A 25815-nucleotide genomic window follows, 5' to 3' on the forward strand; every position below is an offset into this window, starting at 1 on the left:
TCTTAATAATGAGTAAAGACCATTCATGGCAAATAGGGGGGGTGTCATGAATTTTAGAAGGCAACCGACAGAGTGCTGAGAGACAGCAAGAGCACGAGAACAAATAGTGTGTCAGATTTATGATTTAAGTAATAAAGGAGTGCATGAATAAAAATGGTACTCACTCTAACGACCCTACAAAGATCATTCAACTTTTTTCGACACTGCTCCTCAACGATTTCCCTCCATATTCCATTAAAAATGGCTGGCAGGGATCTAGATCTACCCCTCCAGTGTAATTCCTCCCATCACAGCCTCCACAAGAGCTTTGTTAGCCTCTTGAGAAAATCACTTGGCATGCTGTCTTGCTTCCTCTCCCTCCATGATCAAAATCGAATTATAAAATGGCTGATTCAGCCCCGGGTGTACTTGCATGTGCGCAGCCGTGATCTGCATTAGCATTTGTGATCGGACAACAGACCAGAAGCACGGGAAGAAAAAAAAATTGCGCATGCGCAGAACGGCGACATTTTTTAGTGCCGGAGCTTTCGGCTCTGGCACACAAATTCTGTGGTGCAATGCCCATCGTGAACTTTCATTTGCCAAAACTTGCGCGTTCTGGAGCCGATGCTATCCCGGTCCGAACATTTTGATTTTGCCGCGATTTGCACCCAGAAACGGGCAAAATTGCAAAAAGTCGAAAATCCAGCCCTGGGTGTTCTCAAAGATGTCATGTATTTCACCATCTTGCAATGACAATAGTTATGTAACTGTAACTCATGCACACTGTACCTGTACCCTTGAAATGCACACCCTGACCACAGTGGGTGAGCGTGCAGGAGACACTCCTCACCTAGGTTTCCAGGTAAAAAAGGGGAGGTCCCACCCAGGGTCAACACTCCTTGGTCCTGGGAATAAAGTGAAGGTCACAGAGTGAAGTCAGGCTGCTTCAGAGACAGATGGATGAACTCTCCATCCAAGCCTGTTATGGGGCAGCCGGGTGGTCATGCCCCAAAAAGGAAGGGAAGCTTTTATCAGGGAACTCCACAGCGAGCACCCTGGCATCGTGTTAATGAAGGCCATTGCCCGGTCACATGTATGGTGGCCGGGGATTGACTCAGACTTGGAACACTGGGTTCGCAGCTGCACGACATGTGCCCAGTTGGGCATTGCCCCCAGGGAGGCCCCACTCAGCTCGTGGCTCTGGCCCACCAGACCATGGTCACGTATTCACGTAGACTATGCGGGCCCATTCATGGGGAAAATATTCCTGATCGTAGTCGATGCATACTCGAAGTGGATCGAGTGCATCATATTGAACTCGTGCACGACATCCATCACAGTGGAGAGTCTGCGTACGGTTTTCGCGACCCACGGCTTGCCGGACATCCTGGTCAGCGACAATGGCTCGTGTTTTACCAGCCATGAATTCCAGGAGTTTATGTCAAGCAATGGGATCAAGCACGTCCGGACAGTGCCGTTCAAGCCGGCTTCCAATGGCCAGGCGGAACGGGCGGTCCAAGTCATAAAGCAGGACATGCTACGCATCCAAGGACCCTCCATTCAGTACCGCCTATCGCGCCTCCTGCTGGCCTACAGGTCCCGGCCGCACTCGCTCACAGGAGTCCCGCCAGTGAACCTCCTCATGAAACACATGCTCAAGATGTGGCTGTCCCTCATTCACCCAGACCTGGCAGACATTGTTGAGGGCAAGCGCCAGTCCCAAACCGAGCTCCATGATCGAGGCTCAAGGGGGAAGTGTATAGAAATAGTTGACCCGGTATTTGTTCATAACCATGCTTTGGGACCCAAATGTCTTGAGTGCACTGTAATTGGCAAAGAAGGAAACAGGGTCATGGTGATCAGACTAAACAATGGGCAGATATGCCGCAAACACTTGGACCAAGTAAAGACAAGTTTCAGCATAGACATGGAGGAACCGGAAGAAGAGCGTGATGAGATAGCACCCACACCACTGCCAGCGGACGAGCAACAAAGACAGCTCTCAGCATGCACAGTCCCTGCGGCCAGCCTGGACAGGCCGGAATCACCTCAAGTGATGGAGATGCATGCTGAGGCTCAGCCACCAGAGCCACAACTGCGGCGCTCCACGAGGGAGCATCGACCACCCGATAGACTTAACCTCTGAAACTAAAAGACTCAAGGGGGGAGGTGATGTCATGTATTTCACCATCTTGCAATAACAATAGTTATGTAACTGCAACTCATGTACACTGTACCTGTACCCTTGAAATGCTCACCCTGACCACAGGGGATGAGTTTGCGGGAGACACTCCTCACCTGGGTTTCCAGGTATAAAATGGGAGGTCCCACCCAGGGTCAACACTCCTTGGTCCTGGGAATGATTTGAAGGTCACAGAGTGACCGTGTCTGATATATACATGCCTCGTGTGAGTTTGTAACAAGGTGCAGAGACACTACAAAAGGGATCCTGGGACATTCATAAGGTGATCAGATTTCTATACCTGCATCACATTTAGATTTTTTTTCTCGATTTATTGACTTACTCATATTATTTCTGTTGAAACACTGATTTTAAAATAAGTTTTCTGCAATAATAGAAGTGTTATCTCTGCAAACTCCTCCAGCCCAGAACCCTACCAGAACTGGCCTCTTGCGCATCACTGATTTCCTTCGCTCCTCCATTGCTGGCCGTGCCTTCAGGCCCTAAACTCTGGAATACCATCCCAAAACATCTCCGCCCCTCTACCCCTTTAAGATGCTCCGTAAAACTTATCTCTTTGGCCAAGCTTTTAATCATCTATCCTCCTATCTCATATGGTGAGATAACAAATCTGATAAAGACTCCTGTGAAGAGCCTAGGAATGCTTTTGTACATTAAAGGCACAATATAAATGCAAGTTGTTATTTCTCTGAGTAGTTGGCACTCTCTTTTAGGAGCGAGGGGTTGGGAATGGGGGTTGGAGTGGTGGTGGCGCGGGGTGAGGGCAGGTTGTGGGGGCCTGTGGGTGAGGGCAGGTTGAGAGGGTGGAGGGGGTGGCTGAGTGAGGGCAGGTTAGTGGGGTGGGTGAGGGCAGGTTTTGGGGGGGTGGGTGAGAGCAAGTTGAGGGCGTGGAGGTGAGGGCAGGTTTAGGGCATGGGGGGAGTGGGTGGGTGAGGGCAAGTTGAGGAGGGGGTGGGTGGGTGAGGGCAGGTTGAGGGGGTGGGGGTGAGTGGGTGAGAGCAGGTTGAGCAGGGTGGGGTGTGGCTGGGTGAGAGCAGGTTGAGCGGGGTGGGGGAGTTGGGTCGGTGAGGGCAGGTTGAGGGGGTGGGGGGTTGGGTCGGTGAGGGCAGGTTGAGGGGGGTGGGGGGGTGGGTGGGTGAGAGCAGGTTGAGGGGGTGGGGGGGTTGGGTCGGTGAGGGCAGGTTGAGGGGGGTGGGGGGGAGTGGGTGGGTGAGAGCAGGTTGAGCGGGGTGGGGGTGTGGGTGGGTGAGGGCAGGTTGAGGGGGTGGGGGGCTGGGTGAGAGCAGGTTCAGGGGGGTGGGGGGAGTGGGTGAGTGAGAGCAGGTTGATGGGGGTGGAGGGCTGGGTGAGAGCAGGTTGAGGGGGGTGGATCTGTGAGGGCAGGTTGTGGGGGGGTGGGTGGGTGAGAGCAGGTTGAGGGAGTGGGGGCGTGGGTGGGTGAGGGCAGGTTGAGGGAGTGGGGGCTGGGTGGGTGAGGGCAGATCGATGGGGTGGGGGGCTGGGTGGGTGAGGGCAGGTTGAGGGGGTGGGGGGGGTGGGTCGGTGAGGGCAGGTTGAGGGGGGTGGGGGCTGGGTGGGTGAGGGCAGGTTGAGGGGGCTGGGGGATGTGGATGGGTGAGGGCAGGTTGAGGGGGTGGGGGGCTGGGTGGGTGAGGGCAGGTTATGGGTAGGGTGTGGAGTGGGCTCTGACAGTATATTGGTATTTGCAGGGTCAAAGGTTGTGTGCAATGTGTCAGTCGCAAAAGGGCGGGGAAAAAAGCCAACTAATGCTGTAAATTTTTCAACTGGCTTAGTTTTGCTAATCCACATTTTAAAATGTTTCTGTTTACTTAGGAAGCAATTCGTTGGTGCTAGACACATCGAGTGCCATTAGTAACAGGAAATGGAAAACCTCTCTGACTTTGAGACCCAGGGGATTTATTTTGTGAGTGATTTCTGACATACTTTGCTGGTGAGAGAGGTTCCCCACTGACAGCTCACATCCAGCAATCCCAGGCATATCTACGTTTTAACACACAACTGGATTGATATATCCTCCAACTTCCCAAGTTTACAGAGCAATCATAGCTAATCGAGGTCTTCAAAATTATGAAGGGGTTTGATAAGGTAGGCATGTGGGAAATGTTTCCACTTGTGGGGAGAGTCCAAAACTAGAGGACACAAATATAAGATCATCATTATAAGGAATTCAGGAAAAACTTCTTTACCCAGAGAGTAGTTAAAATGCTAAAGTCGTGAGTAGAAAAGTTGCATTTGAAGGGCCAGCTAGATAAATCATTGAGAGAGAAAGGAATAGAAGGATAGGCTGAATCATAAGAACATAAGAAATAGGAGCAGGAGTAGCCCACCTGGCCCCGAGAGCCTGTTCCGCCATTCAATAGGTTCATGGCTGATCTGATCATGGACTCAGCTCCACTTCCCTGTCTGCTCCCCAGAACCCCTTATCCCCTTATCGCTCAAAAATCTGTCTATCCCCGCCTTAAATAGATTCAATGACCCAGCCTCCGCAGCTCTCTGGGGCAGAGAATTCCACAGATTTACAACCCTCTGAGAGAAGAAATTCCTCCTCATCTCAGTTTTAAATGGGCGGCCCCTTATTCTGAGACCATGGGCCCGACATCGGTGACCTTATCGCCCACTGCTATCTGCTGCCGCTGACTGCCGCCGAGTTTTGCTGCCAGTTTCCTCTCTCTCCCAGTTTCCACTTGGGCTAGAGCGGGCGGGAGGGGAGCATCGCCGGGAACCGCCCGCTGACGTCCTCTTGTGGCCAAGTAGCGCAAGTGGCCTCCCGCCAGCCAAGATGCCAGATTGGTGTGGACGGGATTCGGCGGGTGTCGGCGCCAGCAGGGGTAAGGACCATTGCATGGAGGCAGGTCCAACGCCGGCGGTAAGTACGAAGAAGGGAAAAAAAGGTTCGTGAAAATATTTTAAATGATTTTCTTCACAGAGACTTACCTGGATGGGGTCCCCTGAAGGTGTTCCGGTGTTTTGTTTTTGTTTCCTATGATTTTTATTTGCAGGTCTTCCATCCTTCCAGGGCCCGACTCCATCCTCGACGTCCCTTGGGCAGCAAGAGCCTTTGCCGCCGAGGTTGAGAGCTCCTTCCCGCTGCGGCCCAAATTGACGGTGTAAGCTGTTGTTTGGCCACCAGGTGGTACTGCCACCTCTTTTAGAGGAATCATCCAGGCAAAGTATCACCCGGTCTCTCGGCGGTCATCGGCGGTATTTTGGGCAGCACTTGGGCTAGGCCTTGACATTCTTCCATTTCAGCCCCTGTGTCCCCCAGTTCTAGTTTCCCCTATGAGTGGAAATATCCTCTCTGCATCCACCTTGTCGAGCCCCCTCATTATCTTATATATTTTGATAAGATCACCTCTCATTCTTCTGAACTCCAATGTGTATAGGCCCAATCTACTCAACCTATCTTCATAAGTCAACCCCCTCATCTCTGAAATCAACCTAGTGAACCTTCTCTGAACAGCCTCCAATGCAAGTATATGGCTCAGAGACATGGACTATATACAGTAGGCACCTCAAATCACTGGAGAAACATCACCAACGATGTCTCCACAAGATCCTGCAAATCCCCTGGGAGGACAGACACACCAACGTTAGCGTCCTCGATCAGGCCAACATCCCCAGCATTGAAGCACTGACCACACTCGACCAGCTTCATAAGAACATAAGAACATAAGAATTAGGAACAGGAGTAGGCCATCTAGCCCCTCGAGCCTGCTCCGCCATTCAATAAGATCATGGCTGATCTGGCCGTGGACTCAGCTCCACTTACCCGCCCACTCCCCGTAACCCTTAATTCCTTATTGGTTAAAAATCTATCTATCTGTGACTTGAATACATTCAATGAGCTAGCCTCAACTGCTTCCTTGGGCAGAGAATTCCACAGATTCACAACCCTCTGGGAGAAGAAATTCCTTCTCAACTCGGTTTTAAATTGGCTCCCCCGTATTTTGAGGCTGTGCCCCCTAGTTCTAGTCTCCCCGACCAGTGGAAACAACCTCTCTGCCTCTATCTTGTCTATCCCTTTCATGATTTTAAATGTTTCTATAAGATCACCTCTCATCCTTCTGAACTCCAACGAGTAAAGACCCAGTCTACTCAATCTATCATCATAAGGTAACCTCCTCATCTCCGGAATCAGTCCAGTGAATCGTCTCTGTACCCCCTCCAAAGCCAGTGTATCCTTCCTTAAGTAAGGTGACCAAAACTGCATGCAGTACTCCAGGTGCGGCCTTACCAATACCCTATACAGTTGCAGCAGGACCTCCTTGCTTTTGTACTCCATCCCTCTCGCAATGAAGGCCAAACCACATTGTTCGCATGCCTGACACAAGACTCCCAAAGCAAGCGCTCTACTTGGAACTCCTACATGGCAAGTGAGCCCCAGGTGGGCAGATTAAACGTTTCAAGTGTCATGTATGTAATCTCTATGTAACACCACTGCAATACTGTGTCTACTTAAGCAATGCACACCTTGACCACAGGGGGTGAACTTGTGGGAGACATTCCTTACCTGGTCATCCAGGTATATAAAGGGAGGTCCCATGCAGGGTCATCACTTCTTGGTCCTGTGAATAAAAGTTCAGGTCATAGAGTGGGTTTTGTGCCATTGAGTAAGGACATTACATCAAGGATACCCTCAAAGCCTCCTTGATAAAATGTAACATCCCCACCGACACCTGGGAGTCCCTGGCCAAAGACTGCCCTAAGTGGAGGAAGAGCATTTGGGAGGGCGCTGAGCACCTCGAGTCTCGTCACCGAGTACATGCAGGATGCAAGCGCAGGCAGCGGAAGGAACATGCGGCAAACCAGTCTTCCCACCCACCCGTTCCTTCAACAACCTGTCCCACCTGTGACAGAGAGTGCAATTCCAGTATTGGACTATTCAGTCACCTAAGAACTCACTTTTAGAGTGGAAGCAAGTCTTCCTCAATTTTGAGGGATTGCCTATGATGATGATGATGCTCCTTCCTTAAAAACACAGACCAAATGCTGTATGCAGTACTCTACGTGTGGCCTCACCAATACCCTGTACAGTTGTAGCAGGACTTCTCTGCTTTTATACTCTAAACCCCTTGCAATAAAGGCCAACATTCAATTTGCCTTCCTGATTACTTGCTGTGCCTGCATACTAACTTTTTGTGTTTCATGCTCAAGGACTCCCAGGTCCCTCTGTACTGCAGCACTCTGAAATTTTTCTCCATTTAAATTATAATTTGCTTTTCTATTTTTTCTGCCAAAGTGGATAACCTCACATTTTTCCACATTATACTGCTTCTGCTAAATTTTTGCCCATTCACTTAGCCTGTTTATATCCCTTTGCAGATTTTTTGTGTCCTCCTCACAATTTGCTTTCCCACTCATCTTTGTATCATCAGCAAACTTGGCTACATTACACTCGGTCCTTTCATCTAAGTCATTAATATAGATTGTAAATAGTTAAGGACCCAGCACGATCCCTGCGGCACCCCACTAGTTACTGTTTACCAACCGGAAAATTACCCATTTATCTCGACTCTCTATTTTCTGTTAGTTAGCCAATCCTCTATCCATGCTAATATATTACCCCCATCCCTGTGAACTTTTATCTTGTGCAGTAACCTTTTATGTGACGCCTTGTCGAATGCCTTCTGGAAATCCAAATACACCACTTCCACTGGTTCCCCCTTATCCACCTTGCTCATTACAGCAAATTTGTCAAACATGATTTCTCTTTCATAAAACCATACTGACTCTGCTTGATTGAATGATGCTTTTCCTGAATAATGGACTCCAGCATTTTCCCAATGACAGATGTTAGGCTAACTGGGCTATAGATTCCTGCTTTTTGTCTGCCTCCTTTTTTAAATAGGGACGTTACATTTGCAGATTTCCAATTCGCTGGGACCGCCCCAGAACCCAGAGAATTCTGGTAGACCACAACCAATGCATCCACTATCCCTGCAGCCACTGATAGAGTCAAATGAAGTAGGGTGGGACGAGGCTCATGTGGAGCATGTACACGGGCGTGGACCAGTTGGGCTGAATGGCCTGTTTCTGTTCTGTAAATTCTATGTAATATTCAGAATACCATAACTTTGCACCACACCTCTTTAGTGGTGCATTACAGCACAAGTTGTAGTTGCCACATTTTAACAGAACTAGGCCTCAGGCAATGTGTTCTGGGTGGAGCTTAGCCAGTTTTACCATCGTCTATGCCGCTTGTCACATAAATCATGTAGTGTGAGGGTGCAGTTAACTTTTTGTCTATACATTTTTCTTATCATGCATACAAGTGATTTAAGGAAGCACATCCTCCAAGAGAAAAACGTTCATTTCTACTGTTCTCAGCTCACACAAGTATTTTAAAATGAGCCCTGCGGCACTTTAAATCTTTAGAGACACAATCAGAAATGAATACTGCACTTTTATTGATTGCACCTGTAGCAAGTGAATGAATGAACATGTCATTTTTTGTGAAACAACTGACATTGGAACATTTGATTTTAAAATATTTAAATTCGAATAACCATAAAAGATTGGGAATGTCAGCTTTGAGCGTTAAATTGCCGCTCATCTTTGCTGGACTGATTCTGCGGATTTAAATCACATTGTCCTTTTCTTAGCCTGTTTTATGATTCTTTGGAGAAATTCATGTGTCCAGCATATGCTGAACAGCACCTCATTCACCTGGGGCAGAGATAAGAGCCTGGAGTGAATCACAGAGCCTATTAAACATTTAATAAGCAATAAGGAGCCATCAACTACTTTAATGCGAGGCTGCTGCAGGCTATGTGCTGAAATTTCCATCTGGCTACAAATCCCATTCCTCGGAACAGTGGTGCAGGGTGCGGCTGAAAGGGGACCAAAATTTTAACAAGAGGTGACCTACAGGGAACAACTGCATGACCAGCACTTAGCAGTGTTACGCACTGACTAACAAGAGCATCATGGAAAGCGCATACAAAACACCTGCCACTTTGCAAGCTGCTCCCTAAGAGAATATGACTTTCCTCCTGCAGACACTCGAATGCTGGTTCACTCCTTGCATTTCCAAGCCCTTCAAATTGTTTTCTGACTTTAAAATTTAATCAAGGGATCGCTTAATGGAAGCAAAGGAAGAGCGACATCAGAAATACATTTGACAAAGGGTAACAAATTTCTATTTAATTATTTACAATTGCCCTCTATAGCTGCTTACAGATAGCGAAGTAGTCAGACTTCCAAGCAGCAAATCCACCAGTCTGGAAGGACAAGGACATCTATTTGTCCTCTTGCTGTGCAAATGGTTTTCAAGATTACATCTTGTTGATCTTGATGAAATTACCAGCGTAGGATCTGATGCATTGCGCTGGTAATTTACGAGCATGGGTCACTATGGAGTCTAATATTTCTATTCAGTGTTTTCCGTGCACGTCTAGACGGCACTTAATTTCAGTCATCTCATAACCCCCCAGAATTTCATCAAACAGCTTCATTTTACTCTGAGGCATACAGTTTTGCTTTTAAGAGTCCAGTTAATGACAGGTTTCCTTTTGGTGCGAATGATCTAACACAAAATAAAACTGGACAGATAAGTGCGAAAGGCCAACATTTCAAAGGAATTCATTAGAAAACGGATCACTTAAAATAAATAAAACTGCTAACAGTGTGTTTGTTTCTCTAACACAATTAATCATAAAATATCTTGTTGTTGACACCACCCTTTCAGAAGCTTGTGAGGGAATTTTATGCAATTTTGTCAGAAGAACTTAATTCCTTTGAGAAGAAGCACAATCTTCCTGAATAAAGCAAGGGCAAAATTAGTGTTGCAGTTGATTTATTTTGAGGGCGTAATTTGTTTGCTACAAAAATGTAATGGATGCACCAAGTGTGTTCGCTTAACATGCATATATTGAAATACATCATGTGTGTGCAGGATTTCGATATTAGAATATCAATGTAATTATTAGCCCAGCAGCCAAATGGTAAGAAGTGTAATGTGAAGAATTGGAACTTGGGAAGGGAATGCTATAAAAGTAAAACAGAGCGAGTGCAGACCTGAATAATGAAGCGGCAGGGACTTCCTTTCTCAATAGTAAGACTTGGTTCTACTTTTATCTATCTGATCATAGATAAAGAAAGAACGAAAGAAAGACTTGCATTTATATAGCGGCTTTCACGACCACCGGACGTCTCAAAGCACTTTACAGCCAATGAAGTACGTTTGGAGCATCTGAAGCAATGGGTTCTCTTCAATGTTACCTCTGGAAGCTCCCAAGGATCTATCCCTGGCCCTCTCCTATTTCTCATCTACATACTGCTTTTGGCAACATCACCTGCGGACATGGGGTGAAAGTCTGAAAGATCGACATTGAGACTGTTGTTAGCCGAGGAAGAAATTGTTACAGCGCTTTTGCCAGTACCTCTTTAAATCCAGTTCCACTTTTAAGTAGCACTTAGCATCTCTGACTGCCTGTTTTTACACAACATGCTTGTCATCCATTGTAAAACAGGAGTGAGCAACGGCGTAAGAAAGAAAGAGAGACTTGTATTTATGTAGCGCCTTTCAAGACCTCAGGATGTCCCAAAGCGCTTCACAGCCAATGAAGTATTTTTTGAAGTGCAGTCACTGTTGTAATGTAGGGAAATGCGGCAGCCAGTAAGTTCCCACAAACAATGTAATAATGACTGGATAATCTGTTCTCATGATTTTGTTTGAGGGATAAATATTGACCAGGACACCTGCTCTTCTTTGAAATAATGCCATGGGATCTTTTACGTCTACCTGAGAGGGAAGATGGGGATTTGGTTTTTCATCTCATCATAGAAATTTATGGCGCAGACGGAGGCCATTTGGCTATCCAGCCTAATCCCACTTTCCAGTTCTTGGTCCGTAGCCCTGTAGATTACAGCACTTGAAGTGCATATCCAAGTATGTTTTAAATGTGATGAGGGTTTCTGCCTGTACCACCCTTTCAGGCAGTGAGTTCCAGACCCCCACCACAAATTCTCCTCAGCTCCCCTCTAATCCTTCTACCAATTATTTTAAATCTATGTCCAGTGGTTATCAACCTCTTTGCTAAGGAAAATAGGTGCTTCCTGTCCACTCTATCTAGGTCCCTCATAATTTTATGCATCATCTGAAAGATGACAGTGCAGCACTCCCTCAGCCTGGCACTAGGAGTGTCCGCCTAGATTTTTGTGCTCAAGTCTCGACAAAGCGATTTGAAACCCACGACCTTCTGACTGAGAGGCGAGAGTGCTACCCACTGAGCCACAGCTGCGTCTGAATAGGTAAGATCTAAGGTGATAAAAGAGTGTCATGGAGCATAGGAACAGAAGTAGGCCATTCCCTCCCTTGAGCCAGTTCCGACAGTATATTAGATCATGGCAGATCTGTATCTTAACTCCACTTTTTGTCATCCATCCCTAACAAAAATCTTACTGCAACAAATGGGTGTGACGGTGCAGCAATTGAATATATAGGCAAGACTTTTTTATATGGGCTGGATAGATTCCATCTGAAATGTATATTGTTAGTAAATTGGCTGAAAATCATCCAGTTCTGGTTACACTTAGGTAGGGTATACATATTTTCCACTGCAGGGGTGAGCTGCTGACCTGTCTTTCCAAATATGATTAGTTTTTGAAGATTTTCCAGAATGTGTGTGTGTGTTTCTATATACCTACAGCACAATGCTGTCCCAAATGCCAACTCTGTGATTGGTTACAAATCGGGACAAAGGGTCAAAGGTCAGCACTGTTAAGATTGAAAACCTTCATTTCATGTTTTCGATCTCTGCTGCTAAATAACTCCAGAACTAATAATGTTAGGAATGTGTTTTCTTCCTTCCTGTAGCTAATCTCTTTTTGCTTTTGCCTCATCGGCAGATTAAATGTGATCGCACCATACTGCAGCTTTAAGTGCGAACAAATACATTGGCCTAAAAATTCCGGTCGGAGGCTTCTTTCAGACGAACGCTTCCGACCAGAGGATTTTTACGAAAATACCTGGTGGTCCCGGAGGAGTGTGGGATGCCGTTGGGAAGGCTTTCTCTTCCCGCGCTGCGAAGCGCGCTCCCGTCCGAGACATTCCAACGCACAACCAATCAGGTACAGTATTCCACAGTATTCTCATTATTAGCAATGAGAACTCCGTATCTAATTAATTAAAATTAAAGTTTAATAAATGTCTTCGAGGAAAAAAAAAATTTGAATTTTTTAAAAGTTTTTTTAATTGTGGTTTAAAATAAACTTACCGTAGTAGGCAGGGTTTTTAACAATAAAATGTGTTTTTGAAATTTTATTTTTAATGTTTTTGTGTGCTTTAAAACTGTTATGCCTGTAAAAGTAGGCTATGCGCCTGCTTCTATCAGAAGCAAGAGTTTTCAGATCATTTGCTGGGCAAGATACGGATAAATATCGCAATCTTGCCCTGGCAAATGTCCTCGCTCCCGAGGTACGGAAGATCTGTCAAGCATTTGACAGATCGGAAAACCGGCTTTTGTGATGCCTTCCCGATCCGTACACACTCCGCACAGACCCGGGGAGGCCACGATTTCTGGGCCATTATTTTGTGATACAATTCGGCCTTCCTGTTAAATTCTACACAGGCGTTTTACAGTGTATAAAGAAAAAAGAAAGACTTGCATTTATATAGCGCCTTTCATGACCACAAAACATCTCAACGCACTTTACAGCCAATGAAATATTTTTTGAAGTGTAGACACTGTTGTAATGTGGGAAACATGGCAGCCAATATGTGCACAGCAAACTCTCACAAACAGCAAAGTGATAATGATCAGATAATCTGTTTTTGTTATGTGAGTGAGGGATAAATATTGGCCAGGACACCTGGGATAACGCCCCTGCTCTTCTTACAAATAGTGCCATTGGGATCCTTTACATCCATCTGAGGGAGCAGACGGGGCCTCGGTTTAATGTCTTATCTGAAAGACAGCACCTCCAATAGTGCAGCACTCCACTGGAGTGTCAGCCTTGATTTATGTGTTCAAGTCCCTGGGACTTGAACCCACTGCCTTCTGACTCAGAAGCAAGAGTGCTACCTACTGAGCCACAGCCGATACTGTATTTCCTGTTATGTTCAGAATAAATCCAGAGGACTGTATTACAAACTCAAACTGTTGTGACCTTGATCTCTTTATTCAGACTCCAGAGTGGAGAAGCAGCATGATGAATCACCAGTTATAACTGCTTGCCCCAGGGTGCACAGGTGACCCTTAGGTCCCCACAGGTGTGCCCCCTAGTGACAAGTCTTACATTTTGGTGAGGTTTACATACATACATAACATCACTCCCCCCCCCCCCACCCCCCGTCCCCCCAAAGTCTAATGAACAAGTTATTCGCAAATTGAGGTGATCAGGCGCCCCACATCGCCGGGTGGATCGCCTGGGTTGAAGTCTTGACGTGGTGGGTTCATCCTCGTAGTTGACGGCGAGGTCGATTGTGTTAGCGACCCAACTGGGGCCCTGAACATGGTCTACATCACTTATTCTGATGTCGCGTGGAGGGACCGTGCGATCATGGTACATTCTCTGCTGATAGCATACGGACGGCTCGGTTCTGAGTGATTCTGTCTGGCGACTGCGTAGTACCCTGGATAGCAGGCCTGTAGGGAGTCTACCGTGACACACGTGGTGCTTGACTTTGTGATTTGGGCTGCCTGCTCCGGACTATTGTCGCTGACCCTAAGGTCTAGCAAGCCCAGGATGGCCGCAATGGTCTTAAGACTTATGGTAGTGGCGTGAGGCCTCGTGGTCCCCTGTGGACCTGTGGCTTTAATATGGGGGCCTGGACCACCCACTGTGTGTAGCCAGCCTGCCTTACTTTGCAACATTGGGATGGGCCTTTCGTCTTTGCAACAGATAGGACGCAACATCCCGTCTAGCAGTTTACTTTTGGCAGGCAGTAACGTGGAATCCTGGCTGGTCTAGATCCTAAACTGGGGGGCCTTTACAGTTGACCCCTCGCTTTCTAGCACTTCCACGACACCAAATGGGTCTGCCGGCTGCGCCGTTTCCACCCCGGTGGTGGGCAACAATAGCCAACTGAGGGCATTAGCGCTGTTCTCAGTGCTTGGCCCGTGGCGGATCATGTTACAGTGCACAGACAGTGTTAGACATTCTCAAAACAACGCATCGATAATTGTGCCTCTGCTCTCCCAAAACTGTGGAATGGGCAGCTTGTCTGACCCGAGCAAATGTTGGGACACTCTTTGGTACGTCTCTTTTGTCCTGTGAATACAAGCTGCTGCCTTAGTTAAATTATTTGATACATGTTCAATCGTTTGGGGTTCGCCCGCTTCTTTGGCTTGCTGTACAACACATCCGATCCCGTGTGATAACACATTACTTGTTACAAGTACTTTGTCAGATATATATACGACCGGTTGGTGTTCGCCCGCTACTAAGGTCCCCCCAACCCCATATAATAATACATCATTGGCCGCAAAAGACCGCTCACATGGGTTACACGGTGCAAACACTTTATTGGAACGTAGTGGGTTCCTGGCCTTCTCAGCGGCCGCCCCTTTACTTTTGCGCCAAACCCAGACATCTTCTTTGCTGGGCGACACATTCCTCCATTCCATTGCGGTGACCTCCCATGGTCTGGATGCTCTCTCATCCCGTGTTCTGGACGCACCTTCATCTCGTGGTCTGGATGCACCTTCGTCCCGTGGTCTGGACACTCTCTCGTCCCGTGGTCTGGACGCCCTCTCGTCCGTGTCCGTGATGCCGACTGCCGTGATCTCCCCCCCCAGGGATTTGGCCTCTGGCGTCAGGGAGACGCATCTGGATCGTTTCGGCCAGAGTCCCACTCTGCATGGTCGACCTGGAGCCTCTTCCATCGCCGCGAAAAGATCGTCGGCTTCGGGTGATGGGGACCGCGCCTGTACCGCTGCTCGGTTGATCTTCACCTCCTCGTGGTCGTGATGAGCGGCCTGTGCCTCGGGGATCTGCAAATGGATCTGCACTTCGATGCCTGGTAGAGCTGAAGGTGGGGGTTTGCTCAGCCTTTGAGAAGGGGAGGCGTTGTTCGTTGGAGAAGGTACGCAGACGCTTTCCCAGTTCCATCGAATCTTCCCCATCCGCCTTCTACCAAGCAGCGTTGGCCCATCACCTGAAACAATCCACAGTGGTAAATCGTGCACCGCTCCCTCATGGGATACTCTTATGTCCGCACAACCAATAACTGCTATCAGGTGTGCAACTTTGCCTGAAACGGGATCAGCTTGGGTTGCTGTGCTTTGTTGCCCCTCAGCCTCTCGAATGCCTTCTGATTGACTCGCCCCCGTGTCTAGTTCCATGGAGACTGCAATGCCGCTAAGTTCAACTTTTAACTTTATCAGAGGGCTTTTGGTGGTGAAGGTGTGTATCCCATTTACTTCCTCCTCATCCTCAGGTTGAGTTAACTCTCCTACTCGTTCAGCGTGATCATAGAAACATAGAAACATAGAAAATAGGTGCAGGAGTAGGCCATTCGGCCCTTCTAGCCTGCACCGCCATTCAATGAGTTCATGGCTGAACATGCAACTTCAGTACCCCATTCCTGCTTTCTCACCATACCCCTTGATCGCCCTAGTAGTAAGGACTTCATCTAACTCGCTGGATCGGTCGTCCTCTCCTGACTCTGCCACATAGTGAGTCAGAGATCGTTTGCACAGTCGCTGGAGGTGCCCCATTGTTCCACAGCCCTTGCACACATCGGGCTTGAATCAACATTGATGAGCTCTATGACTGCCCCCGCAGCACCAACATGGTGTTAATGGATACGCATTCATGCCCCACGGCGGACTCTGAGTCACTCTAGGACTAGGTCTGGCCTCTGCAGTCGTGTGGGCCATGCCCTGTACCGTTCTGCCTGCTGGAAACATTATTTTATGCACAGTACTTGCCAGTGAGCTTCGATTCTGTGAAGATATCTGTTTCGTGTTATTGCTCGTGGATATGAAAGCCTGGGCTATCGTGATGACCTTGCTCAGATGTAGGGATTCGGCAGATAACAGTTTGCGAAGAATGACCTCGTGGCCAATTCCAAACACCAAAAAGTCCCGCAACATTTCCCCAAGGATCCTGCAAATTCGCACTGTCTCGCCAGGCGTCTTAGGTGGTTAACTCAGAGAGTGTTTAACCTGTGGAATTCTCTACCGCAGAAAGTTGTTGAGGCCAGTTCGTTAGATATATTCAAAAGGGAGTTAGATATGGTCCTTACGGCCAAAGGGATCAAGGGGTATGGAGAGAAAGCAGGAAAGGGGTGCTGAGGTTGAATGATCACCCATGATCTTATTGAATGGCGGTGCAGGCTCGAAGGGCCGAATGGTCTGTTCCTGCACCTAATTTCTATGTTTCTATGTTTCTATATTTGCCACGTTCTTGCCCTCTGAACAATGGTGCATGTAAAAGCGATACCTGGCCATCAAGATGCTCTCCTTTGGCTTAAGGTGTTCCCTAACCAGCGTATACAGCTCTGTGTAAAACGTGTCCGTTGGTTTGACCGGTGCCAGCAAATTTTTGAGGAGGCCATATATCGAAGACCCACATACGGTGAGGAGAATCGCCCTGCGCTTGATCGCCGTCTTAGCCTTGTCCAGTTCATTGGCCACGAAATACTGGTCGAGGCGCTCAACAAAGGCTTCCCAATCATCACCCTCAACAACTTTCTCAAGAATACCAACAGCAGCCATTACCACGTGAAAATTCAATCCCATCTTCGTCGCCAATTTGTTATGTTCAGAATAAATCCACAGGACTGTATTGCAAGCTCAAATTGTTGTGACCTTGGTCTCTTTATTCAGACTCCAGAATGGCGAAGCAGCATGGTGAATCTCCTTTTATACCTGCTTGCCTCAGGGTGCACAGGTGACCCTTAGGTCTCCCACAAGTGTGCCCCCTAGTGGCAAGTCTTACATTTTGGTGAAGTTTACATACATACATAACATTTCCCATGTTCCGCTGGTATGAATAAGAATAGTTGGAAGTTTACTGGTGGAGTCTTCACTGAACAACATTGAACGCAGAGAATACTGGCTGCTGGCAATGGATAACAAGCATCTAATCTAACTGAGGGGTTCAAATTATGTCACAGAAACCAAGAGCAAAGCTCAAACACCTGAATCCTGAGATTAGATTGCTGCCTGTAATTCACTGATGGACGGACGTATGGCATTTTCTTTTCCAAATGTGTTGTGCATCTTTCAATTATTTTGACAGCAGTCATTTTTATTGAAATGTTGGATTAATGCCAAGTGACATATGACCTCTCAGAATAATGCACTGTAATTTAAGAGTTTGCAGGATATCAGGCGCTGATTCATCTTGAGACCTCACAGGCTGTGAGATTACCAGGATGCCAGCTTTGTGATACAGGACCTTGGCTGGTGCCATGATGAAGGACCATAGAGCCATTGGAATTTAAAGCATAGGAGGCGGTCTTTTGGTTCATTGTACCTGGTGCAATCCTAAACTATTCCCACTGTCCTGCTCTCTTCCTGCTTCAAATAATTATTCATTTTCCCAGTAAAAGATGCAAACGTCTGTGCATGAACAACTGCCTGCACAAAGCACCCCAAGCACACCAAATACCTCTGTGTAAAATCTTGATAGGGTTAGTTTTGTTGCTAGAATATTCAACAACAAAAATAACTTATATTTATATCGGGCCTTTAACATAGTGAAATGTCCCAAGGCGCTTCACGGGAGTGTTATGAGACAAAAGGTTGAAACCGAGTTGCATAAGTAGAAATTAGGGCATGTGATCAAAAGCTTGGTCAAAGAGGTATGTTTTAAGGAGCAGCTTGAAGGAAGAAAGAGAGGTGGAGAGGTTCAGGGAGAGAATTCCAGAGCTTGGAGCCTAAACAACAGAAGGCACGGCCATCAATGGTTGAGCGATTATAATCAAGGATGATCAGGTGGGCAGAATTAGAGGAGCGCAGACATCTCGGTGGGTTGTGGGGCTGGGGGAGATTAAAGAGCCAGGAAGGGGTGAGGCCATAGAGGGATTTGAAAATAAGGATGAGAGTTTTGAAATCGAAGTGTTGCTTAACCGGGAGCAATGAAGGTCAGCGAGCACAAGGGTGATGGGTGAGCGGGACTTGGTGCGAGTTAGCCATGTTGAAGAATGGAACACTTATCCACTCCCAGAAGGCCGTGCAGAAATAATCTATAAAACAAATATATTCTTCAAAGAAAATTAACTAGACACAAAAAAGACCTTGAAACTCAAGCCCCAAAGATCTGCCCCCACCTCATTCTCCCAAATTCTTGTTCTACCTTTGTAACAAGAAATCCTTTTTTTTTAAATCGTCCATGGGATATGGACATCTCTGACAAGGCCGCCATTTATTGCCCATCACTAATTGCCCTTGAGAAGGTGGTGTTGAGCCTCCCTCTTGAACCGCTGCAGTCCGTGTGGTGAAGGTGCTCCCACGGTGCTAATCAGGAAGGAGTTCCAGGATTTTGACCAAGCGATGATGAAGGAACGGCAATATACTTCCAAGTCAAGATGTTGTCTGACTTGGAGGGGAACGTGGAGGTGGTGGTGTTCCTGAAGCAAATATAACTCACATTAAACACCTGCGAAGCTCCTGTAGATGGAGAATAGATGGGGTGCTGGAAAAACACAAATTAGTCACTTACTCTATTGATCATCCATTAAATTTATCTTCATTCACTGAGGAAAAAGAAAGACTTTAATTTATATACCCCATTTCACGACCACCGGACATCCCAAAGCGCTTTGCACCAATTAAGTACTTTTTTTAAAGTGTACTCACTGTTGTAATGTAGGAAACGTGGCAGCCAATCTGCACACAGCAAGCTCCCAAGAACAGCACTGTGATAATGAATAAATAATCTGTTTATAGTGATGTTGATTGAGGAATAAATAGTGGACAGAACACCAGGGATGGCCCCCTCCCTGCTCTTCTTTGAAATAGTGCCAATGGGATCTTTTACTTCTTCCTGAGAGAACAGATGGGGCCTCAGTTTAACATCTCATCTGAAAGATGTCACCTCTGACAGTGCAGCACTCTCTCAGTACTGCACTGGACTGTCAGCCTAGAGTTTTGTGCTCAAGTCTCTGACGTGGAACTTGAACCCACAACTGTCTGACTCAGACGTGAGGGTCCTGCCAACTGAGTCATGGCCGACACTCTTTGGCTTCCTGTTGGATGGCTTTATTAACTGTCAACTTAGGTCAATTGTTGCCCTATATTTGGATCTTCATGCTGAGATAAGTAATGTAAAAATGACATGCACGGTAGATGTATACAACCATGTTAGGACAATTACCAATCACCAAAGCTCCAGATACATGCATATTTAACAGCTCCGCCCAAGAAAACGCATCATGGTTCATTAATCACAACTACAACTGTACAATTATTCTGAACTGTCTCTTGATATTTTGAACACATCCTGTAAAACTAATGTAATCAGTATATGTCAACTTTAGGTATGTAATCATGTACATTTCTCTTTATCTCATATGAAAGGAAATGGATAAATGGGCAACTTGGATTGTGAAGAACATCAATGTTTCATAGTCTTATGATATATATTGATTACAGAATAGATAAAATTCATATAGCAATGTAGGCTTGGAAAAGTAATATCCATAAATATTAAGATTTATGTACTCTACTCACTTACTACATAAATAAACTCAGTTCCCCTGCAGTACATCCTAGATCATCAGGCTAAGTGTTAGGTGGCTGTGTGACTGACCAAGTCTGTTAGCACTATAAACACCAGTGACTAATATACAAAGATGATGCATGGCTGACACTTATTTTGTGTTAATTAATGTGTCAGGTGGCAGCACACACATACCTGGCTGGAGTTGTTGCACTGCGGGTTCCAGCTTTTTATTTACAAATATCCAAAGAAAAATAGACTGACTCCTATTGTGACTGATGTTTATTAGGTATCATATGCACTGTGAAGCATACACTTGACTGCTCAGTGCAGATGAGTAAAGACTTATACAAGGCAATGTCAAATGGAGGTGGAAACTTAGTACAGGAATTAACATTAAGAAACAGACTTTCAATAAGTCTGGCAGAGATACTGAGGCCTTGGAAGGGGGGGGGATTGGTGGTGCATCGATAATTGTTTGTAAAATAATGTCGCTCCTCTTCGAAGCTTCGGGCCTTGATCCTGACCTCAAATTGCAGGTGTTCTCCTCTTCTACCTCTGTCGGTGAGGTATGCCTCATATAACTGGTTGTACCTCTGCTACTCACACATTATAGCCCTTTGAGACCCCAAGGTTCTTGAACTCTGGTGCAGGGAGTCTCCACCCACTGCCGTGTTCCTTTATGACAGTGGCCTTTTTTGGAGCCAATGGAGACTCCAAAAAGTTAGACGGATTCTTTGGTGCAAGGTTTGGACCTGGTGCATTTGGATCCTGGCCTACTTTCCAGTCATTCTGATGGACATCTGCCAAAGCTACCACGGAGGTTTCGATAGAGTAGATAAAAAAGATCTGGCGAGTGGGTCAACAACTAGAGGTCATAGATTCAAAATATTTGGCAAGAGGTCCTGAGGGGAGAGGAGGAGACATTTTTTCACTCTTAGAGAGTTGTCAGGCTCTGGACTGGCCGACCTGAAAAGGCGGTGGAAGCTGATTCCATAAGTAATTTTAAGAGAGTTGGACAGGTACTGGAGGATAAGCAATTTACAGAGTTATCGACACAAACTGTGGGTGTGGGACTAAGCATGACTGCTCTTACAAAGAGCCAGCACAGGCGCGACGGGCCAAATGGCCTCCTTCAGCGCTATCAGTTTCTACGATTCTATGATTATGCCCGAGCAATGATGCATTTTGGGGGCCTATATATCCATGAAATGCCAGGCTTCAATGCACCCTTTTCCTCCCATGTATTTAATCTGGTTTGCTGTTTGATCTGATATTTGTTCCAACTAATTAGTCTGAGCTAGGTCTCGTTTCATCTCCCCTAAAATAGGGTCATTTCTAGTTCAACAGCTTCGTCTTCAACTCCTCTTTCTCTGTATCTATTTCCAGTATGGACTTAATTAGATTTTGGCCAATATTTCCCAAGTGTTCTCCTGACTTCAGGTCACTTACGTGCCCTATTGCAGTACCCAGAAACACTAAAAGCACTGTAACCTTGCTTTTTGGTCATGCAGCATGCTGAGTAAGGTTAGAGTAATGCATGTGTTCTCAGAATCCTGCCCCATTTTGACCACAAATGTGTGCCTTATCTTACGTTAGGATTGTTGGAGTTCCCATTATGACAACATTTGTTACCAATGTAACACTCTCTAAATTGCCTGCAGAGCACATCCTCAATTTGTTTCCCACTATTCAGTGGTCTATAATGTACTCCCAATATGGCAATAGATCCTTTATTACTCCTTATCTTAACCCAGACTCATCATAGAGTCATAAAAACTTATAGCACAGAAGAAGGCCATTCAGCCCATCGTGCCTGTGCCAGCTCTTTGAAAGAGCAGTCGTGCTTAGTCCCTTTGTCCCACAGCCTTGCTTTTTGTCCATAATCCTGTAAGTTCTTCATCCTCCATTACCTGTCCAATTCCCTTTTAAAATTATTTATAGAATCAGCTTCCACCACATTTCAGGCAGATCGTTCCAGATCCCGACAATGCTCGGAGTGAAAAAAATTCTCCTCGTCTTTCACCTTGACCTTTTGCCAATGATTTTAAATCCATAACCTATGGTTATTGACCCACTCGCCAGAGGTAATAGTTTTTCTCGATCTACTTTTTCAATACCTCTCATCATCTTGAAAAATTCTAATAGGTCACCTCTGAACTTTATCTGTTCCAAGGAGAACAGTCGAACTTTTCCAACCTCTTTTCATAACTGAATCCCTTATCCCAGGTATCATCCTGTAAAACCTCCTCGGCACCCTTTCTATGGTCCTTACATCTTTACTCCAGCTGCGGCCGAACCAGTGATTTATAAAGTTCTATTATGATCTCTTTGCTTTTATATTTGTAATGTATTTGCTTCATGGATTCTTTACTTGAGAATTCATAGCAACACATTGCTATTAAGAACTAGTTAGATAATTCACAATCACACTGCACATTACCATTCATCCACTGGGCTCACAACTACACACCTCATTGTGGATGACAAAGACCCAACTGACTGGGGTTTTATTTAGTCTTGTGAACATCACGTGACTGGCTAAGCCACTCTCAATGCAAAAGTTTACAAACCTATGAGCATACTCACAGGTGTATACATTACAATATTCTATTCCTCTAGTTATAAACCCAAGTAACCCACATGCGTTTTTAACCACCTTATCAACTTGCCCTGCCACCTTTAAGGATTTGTGTATCTGTTTATCTACACTTTTCAAAATCGTGCCATTTATAGTATACTGTCTTTCCATATTAGTCCTCCAAAGTGCAACACTTCACACTTCTCCTTAAATGGAAAATTTCATATATATTTCTCGAATCATGTCCTTGATTAACAAGGTCACACCTCTTCCTTTTTTCCTTCTCTATCTCTCCTGAAAATTTGATGGACAAGGCTATTTAATTTAGAGCCTTGCTTTGCTGAAGCCAAGTTTCCATTGAGGATATAACGTCATAGCTCACCATTCTAATTAATGACGCCAGTTCCCTGACAGTACTTCCTAATTTTTTGTGCATTCAAATAAGGGGGTAATCATCAAGGTTTAGCACTCCCAGCACAAAACTTTGCATGGCAAGAGCTCAAATAGGGAATTCCATGATTCCCGATTTGCGGGCCAGACAATTTTCTGCGCATTAACTTTAATGGAAGAATTGAGCAGTAAGTAAGTTGGGTGCACCAGCCCTTCATGCTCAAATTCCTGATCTGCATTCCAGTCACTTTAGAAGCACTGTTAGAAAGCTTACCCCCGAGATATAGTAGAGGTTTTCAAGGTTTGATAGAGGTGTTTAAAATCATGATGCGTCTCAACAGAGTTGATAGAGAGAAACTTTTCCCATTGGTGAAAGGGTCGAGAACCAGAGGGCACAGATTTAAGGTGATTGGCAGAAGAGCCAAAGGCGACATGAGGATAAACTTTATTAACGCAGTGAGTGGTTAGGATCTGGAATGCACTCCCTGAGAGGGTAGTGGAGGCAGATTCCATCGTGCCTTTCAAAGGGGAGTTGGATAAGTACCTGAAGTGGGAAAAAAATTGGCAGGGCTACGGAGAAAAGGTGGGGGATGGGACTAGTTGAAGTGCTCTTGCAAAAAGCCGGCATGGGCTCGATGGGCCGAATAGCTTCCTCCTGTGCTGTAACCATTCTATGGGCTCGAACCTCCACTTTTATGGTTAACCCACAAAAATGGGCGATATTTCCAGTGTGGGCATTAAAAAAAGGTTTCAGATCACCGGCTTCTCGCCCATTCTCAAAGCACCCAGTCTCCATTTTTGAAAATGGGCATTACCGCGAGCGATATAAAATGGGTGGTAGCATAAAAATCTTTTGACCTTCTGCCGTAAAGTGTGGCCGCCCTTAGCAACGGCATGGCAACGCTCGATTCCCACGATTCAGGAGGTCAAGGGTCATCATGACATGCACAGAAGAGGAGACAGAGAGAGAGGGAGCTCAGAGGGACTGAAGGCGTGTCTGGGTGTGGTGTGGCTGCTTTGGGAGGAAGGAGAGAGAATTTAGAGCTTCACAACAAGTAGGCAAACAAAAATTAGCTGTTACCAGCCACATATTTGCCTGAATTTGGCCTATAATGGAGGAGGTATCACAGCACGCTGTGGAGACTGACGCTAGAGAGAGCAGTGAGGTAGGAGAGGAGCACATTGGAGGGTCCAAAAGAGCCTGGAGGTTCTCAGATGAGGCAAATGCCTCCCTCCTGCAGGAGGTCAAATCACGCTGGGGTGATTTGACACAGGGAGGGTGTGGGAAGCCCACACCAAAGGCCTACCAGAAGATATGGACTGAGATAGCAGAGGTGGCCTCATCGGCGACCAACGAGGTTCATAAGGGCAACCAATGCTGCAAACGAGGAACGACCCTGTGGGATCCGCAAGAGTAAGTATTACATTGATTTACATGTACTTATGTATTTATAGAATTTGATTTGTAACAGTCATGAGTGACTATCATTAGATGTGAGGTCCTACACTTTTACCGGGAATGTTTTATTCAAAGCCTGCCGTCACAGTTCACGTCTTTAGGTAAAGAATGATAATTTTCATAATAATAATGATTACATATGTCGGTTATGTGTTGTATCAGTCTCTGTAACAGTACCTAGCAATGCTATCACGCAATGATCTCATGCCACGTCGCCTAACACCTTTTACAGAAGAAGCTATCGACGATGAGGTCCGTGCAGAGGCGAACGGGTGGGGCGCCACCAGTCACCAGCGACATCACTGACATGGAGGAGTAGGTGCTCACACTCGTGGAGAGGCACCCCCGGACAGCCACAGACGCATCTGCAGACCCTGAAGTGATGCCACGTGAGTAAAGCTTACACCATTGCGTGATGTAAAGTCAATAGATGCCACACCCAATCATATCCGAACAATCATATATAATAGATGATTTCTAGAATTGTCATAGAAATAATGATGGCCTAATGAAAATCATTGGAATGCAAATGTGTTGATGGTGATGAAATGTGATGTCTGCGATGATTTTGTGAGTGGTGGTGCTTTTGTTGTGCATATGCTGTGTGTAGCGCTGGACTCACCTTGTGACCCTAGCACCCGCTTCTCCTCTAATAACCTCATTTGTGTTTTGCAGCTCAGCCAGCAGCACGTCCCCAGGCAAGACCACAGAGGCCAGAAGGTGGGGGCATGGGGCCCGACTCTCCGGACGATCCAACATCTGCTGCTGAGGAGGTCCAATTCTCGCCCGTCAATCCGCTGGGTCTGTTCTCCACGGATGAGAGCACGGACTTTGAAGAATCTGCATCGCTGCGCTCCAGAAGCCATTCCACCCCAAGGCCATCTAGTGGTCCTCCGGTCATTCCTGCCTCCACTCTGGAGGTACCGGCCCCAAGCACCTTGCCACAGGGCACCCCATTTGTCCCCAGGATGGTGCCAACCCCGCGGAGGCTTCGTGGACGTGGCAGGTCTGTTCCACGAGCACCACATAACAACGGAGAGATGGTACAGTTGTCCAGGAGGAGTGTAGACATTGGTGACCAGCTCATCGAAGCATTGGGGGGGAATATCCCGACAGCTGGCCACCATGACCGAGTACATTCCACGATTGGCAGGGGCCCTGGATGCGATAGCCAGGAACACTGCTGCACAGACCTCCCAGTGGTCCCCGAGGGTGGCAGTCCACCCCTAGGTTGCGTATCAACACTGCGAACGACAGATGAGAGCAAGGACCAAGATCCTGCTTCTGCATCAGAGAATGTAGCCCCCTCGGCACCCCCCCACCCCCTGCCCCTGTACCTGTGCAACCACCGCATCTGCCTTCATCCCCCCTAATGAGGCACCGCCTGAGGAGCTACTCGGCCAGCCGCCGTGGAGCGAGGAGAGGAAGGGATAGAGGTGGGGAGAAGAAGGGGAGGGGGGGGAGGAAAGTGAGGTGCATGTCCGTAGGTGATGGCTGTGTTATATCTCCATCTGGGTGTATGCAATTTGTTGTAATGTATGGGGGGAGGGGATCACCCTCCTGCTT

Source organism: Pristiophorus japonicus, chromosome 10 (assembly GCF_044704955.1).
Source record: "Pristiophorus japonicus isolate sPriJap1 chromosome 10, sPriJap1.hap1, whole genome shotgun sequence".
NCBI classification, from domain to species: Eukaryota; Metazoa; Chordata; class Chondrichthyes; family Pristiophoridae; genus Pristiophorus; species Pristiophorus japonicus.